Genomic DNA, 5,197 nt, shown 5'->3' with positions numbered 1-5,197 from the left:
CTAATGAGACTCATTATTCGCAACAATCACGCCGCGCTGCAACTAGGGTACTTAACAATCATTTATCTTAGAGCATCTACAGGGCGACCTTAATTTTATAGGTGTTAGGATTGGATCCCAGCTGTTTTGGCAGTTCCAGACATGTTCCCGACTCTTATCTTTTTTTGCGGGGGAAATAGATTTCCATTAATTAGAATACATGTTACAGTCTAGAGCTATAGCTGCAGCAGCTTCCTCGGGAAAGCTTCTGAGCCAAAATTCAGTACGGCCCTGAACCCTAGCTAGCTGATACGTCTCCGACGTATCGATAATTTCTTATGTTCTATGCCATATTATTGATGATACTTACATGTTTTATGCACACTTTATGTCATATTCGTGTATTTTCTGGAACTAACCTATTAACAAGATGTCGAAGAGCCAGTTGCTATTTTCTGCTGTTTTTGGTTTCAGAAATCCTAGTAACGAAATATTCTCGGAATTGGACGAAATCAAGACCCAGTGTCCTATTTTGCCACGAACCTTCTAGAAGACCGAAAGGGATACGAAGTGGGGCGACGAGGCGCCGCCACCATAGGGCCGCGCGGCCAGAGGGGGGCCCACGCCGCCCTATGGTGTGGGCCCCTCGTCAGCCCTCCGACTCTGCCCTTCCGCCTACTTAAAGCCTCCGTCTCGAAACCCCTGATGCGAAAAACCACGATACGGAAAACCTTCCAGAGACGCCGCCGCCGCCAATCCCATCTCGGGGGATTCTGGAGATCTCCTCCGGCACCCTGCCGGAGAGGGGATTCATCTCCCGGAGGACTCTACACCGCCATGGTCGCCTCCGGCTTGATGAGTGAGTAGTTCACCCCTGGACTATGGGTCCATAGCAGTAGCTAGATGGTTGTCTTCTCCTCATTGTGCTTCATTGTTGGATCTTGTGAGCTGCCTAACATGATCAAGATCATCTATCCGTAATACTCTATGTTGTGTTTGTCGGGATCCGATGGATAGAGAATACCATGTTATGTTAATTATCAAGTTATTACATATGTGTTGTTTATGATCTTGCATGCTCTCCGTTATTAGTAGAGGCTCGGCCAAGTTTTTGCTCTTAACTCCAAGTGGGAGTATTTATGCTCGATAGTGGGTTCATGCCTGCATTGACACCGGGACAGGTGACGAAAGTTCTAAGGTTGTGTTGTGCTTGTTGCCACTAGGGATAAAACATTGGCGCTATGTCCGAGGATGTAGTTGCTGATTACATTACGCACCATACTTAATGCAATTGTCCGTTGCTTTGCAACTTAATACCTGGAGGGGTTCGGACGATAACCCGAAGGTGGACTTTTTAGGCATAGATGCAGTTGGATGGCGGTCTATGTACTTTGTCGTAATGCCCAATTAAATCTCACTGTACTTATCATGACATGTATGTGCATTGTTATGCCCTCTCTATTTGTCAATTGCCCGACTGTAATTTGTTCACCCAACATGCTTTTATCTTATGGGAGAGACACCTCTAGTGAGCCGTGGACCCCGGTCCATTCTTTTAATACTGAAATACAAATCTGCTGCAATACTTGTTTTTACTGTTTTCTCTGCAAACAATCATCTTCCACACAATACGGTTAATCCTTTGTTACAGCAAGCCGGTGAGATTGACAACCTCACTTTTTCGTTGGGGCAAAGTACTTTGGTTGTGTTGTGCGGGTTCCACGTTGGCGTCGGAATCTCCGGTGTTGCGCCGCACTACATCCCGCCGCCATCAACCTTCAACGTGCTTCTTGGCTCCTCCTGGTTCGATAAACCTTGGTTTCTTTCCGAGGGAAAACTTGCTGCTGTGCGCATCATACCTTCCTCTTGGGGTTCCCAACGAACGTGTGAAATACACGCCATCAAGCATATTTTACGGCGCCGTTGCCGGGGAGATCAAGACACGCTGCAAGGGGAGTCTCCACTTCTCAATCTCTTTACTTTGTTTTTGTCTTGCTTTATTTTATTTACTACTTTGTTTGCCGCATTATATCAAAAACACAAAAAAATTAGTTGCTAGTTTTACCTTATTTACTGTCTTGTCTTCTATATTAAAAACACACAAAAATTAGTTTACTTGCATTTACTTTATCTAGTTTGCTTTATTTACTACTGCTAAAATGAGTAATCCTGAAGTTGAAGTTCGTTCATTTAAGCAACAAGGAGGAGAATGTTTAAAAGATGCTTGGTATAGAATTAGTGATGCCCATAATAGGTGCACTAAGAAACACTCCACCACTATCCTACTCAGGAATTTTTATGTTGGTATCTCTAGTCGGAATAGATATGTTCTTGATTGTCTCGCGGGAGGTAACTTCCTAGGTGCTCCCGCTTTAGAAGCTAGTTGCATTATTGAGAGTTTATTTGGAACACCACCTGTTAATGAAATTAAAATTGAAACCTCCCTTGAGGATGTTATGAAAAAATTGGAAACCTTAGAGAAAATTTTTAGTGTTGAAACTAAGTTGGAGATGTTACTTGTTAAAACTGATAAACTTGATAAATCCTTAGGAGGAATTGATGAAAGAATTAGTGTCCTAGGAACTTGTGTTCACCATGATAATCAAATTAATAGGATTAGCGAACTTGAAAAAGCTATGGGAACCTTGGGTTCAACCTTTTCATCTTTACAGTTTTGAGAGAAAGCTTATGTGGGAAAGGAGCAAAAGTTTATGTATGCCTCTAAAGTGCCTAAACCAAAGAAATATTATTATAGGCCTAAAATTGACAAAGCCCCTAGTACCACTGCAAATGGGGGAGCTTATGATATCAATGCTCCACCTTTTGATAACACTTGATATACACTTTCTGCGCCTAGCTGAAAGGCGTTAAAGAAAAGCGCTTATGGGAGACAACCCATGTTTTTACTACAGTACTTTGTTTTATATTTGAGTCTTGGAAGTTTTTTACTACTGTAGCAACCTCTCCTTGTCTTAGTTTTGAGTTTTGTTGTGCCAAGTAAAGTCTTTGATAGTAAAGTAAGTACTAGATTTGGATTACTGCGCAGTTCCAGATTTCTTTGCTGTCACGAATCTGGGTCTACCTCCCTGTAGGTAGCTCAGAAAATTAAGCCAATTTACGTGCATGATCCTCAGATATGTACGCAACTTTCATTCAATTTTGGAATTTTCATTTGAGCAAGTCTGGTGGCCTAATAAAATCCATCTTTACGGACTGTTCTGTTTTGACAGATTCTGCCTTTTTATTTCGCATTGCCTCTTTTGCTATGTTGGATGAATTTCTTTGATCCATTAATGTCCAGTAGCTTTGTGCAATGTCCAGAAGTGTTAAGAATGTTTGTGTCACCTCTGAACATGTTAATTTTTATTGTGCACTAACTCTCTAATGAGTTGTTTCGAGTTTGGTGTGGAGGAAGTTTTCAAGGATCAAGAGAGGAGTATGATGCAATATGATCAAGGAGAGTGAAAGCTCTAAGCTTGGGCATGCCCCGGTGGTTCACCCCTGCATATTCTAAGAAGACTCAAGCGTCTAATCTTGGGGATGCCCAAGGCATCCCCTTCTTCATCGACAACATTATCGGGTTCCTCCCCGAAACTATATTTTTATTCCGTCACATCTTATGCACTTTGCTTGGAGCGTCGGTTTGTTTTTGTTTTTTGTTTTGTTTGAATAAAATGGATCCTAGCATTCACTTTGTGGGAGAGAGACACGCTCCGCTGTAGCATATGGACAAGTATGTCCTTAGGCTCTACTCATAGTATTCATGGCGAAGTTTCTTCTTCGTTAAATTGTTATATGGTTGGAATTGGAAAATGCTACATGTAGTAATTCTAAAATGTCTTGGATAATTTGATACTTGGCAATTGTTGTGCTCATGATTAAGCTCTTGCATCATATACTTTGCACCCATTAATGAAGAAACACTTAGAGCTTGCTAATTTGGTTTGCATATTTGGTTTCTCTAGAGTCTAGATAATATCTAGTATTGAGTTTTGAACAACAAGGAAGACGGTGTAGAGTCTTATAATGTTTACAATATGTCTTTTATGTGAGTTTTGCTGCACCGTTCATCCTTGTGTTTGTTTCAAATAACCTTGCTAGCCTAAACCTTGTATCGAGAGGGAATACTTCTCATGCATCCAAAATACTTGAGCCAACCACTATGCCATTTGTGTCCACCATACCTACCTACTACATGGTATTTATCCGCCATTCCAAAGTAAATTGCTTGAGTGCTACCTTTAAAATTCCATCATTCACCTTTGCAATATATAGCTCATGGGACAAATAGCTTAAAAACTATTGTGGTATTGAATATGTACTTATGCACTTTATCTCTTATTAAGTTGCTTGTTGTGCGATAACCATGCTTCTGGGGACGCCATCAACTATTCTTTGTTGAATATCATGTGAGTTGCTATGCATGTCCGTCTTGTCTGAAGTAAGAGAGATCTACCACCTTAATGGTTGGAGCATGCATATTGTTAGAGAAGAGCATTGCGCCGCTAACTAAAGCCATGATTCATGGTGGAAGTTTCAGTTTTGGACATATATCCTCAATCTCATATGAGAATAATAATTGTTGCCACATGCTTATGCATTAAAGAGGAGTCCATTATCTGTTGTCCATGTTGTCCCGGTATGGATGTCTAAGTTGAGAATAATCAAAAGCGAGAAATCCAAAATGCGAGCTTTCTCCTTAGACCTTTGTACGAGCGGCATGGAGGTACCCCATTGTGACACTTGGTTAAAACATGTGCATTGCAAAGATCCGGTAGTCCAAGCTAATTAGGACAAGGTGCGGGCACTATTAGTATACTATGCATGAGGCTTGCAACTTGTAGGATATAATTTACATAACTCATATGCTTTATTACTACCGTTGACAAAATTGTTTCATGTTTTCAAAATAAAAGCTCTAGCACAAATATAGCAATCGATGCTTTCCTCTTTGAAGGACCATTTTCTTTTTACTTTTGTGTTGAGTCAGTTCACCTATCTCTCTCCACCTCAAGAAGCAAACACTTGTGTGAACTGTGCATTGATTCCTACATACTTGCATATTGTACTTGTTATATTACTCTATGTTGACAATTATCCATGAGATATACATGTACAAGTTGGAAGCAACCGCTGAAACTTAATCTTCCTTTGTGTTGCTTCAATACCTTTACTTTGATTTATTGCTTTATGAGTTAACTCTTATGCAAGACTTATT

This window comes from Lolium rigidum, chromosome 2, assembly GCF_022539505.1.
Source record: "Lolium rigidum isolate FL_2022 chromosome 2, APGP_CSIRO_Lrig_0.1, whole genome shotgun sequence".
Lineage (NCBI taxonomy): Eukaryota > Viridiplantae > Streptophyta > Magnoliopsida > Poales > Poaceae > Lolium > Lolium rigidum.
Note: the sequence above shows the minus strand (reverse complement) of the source record.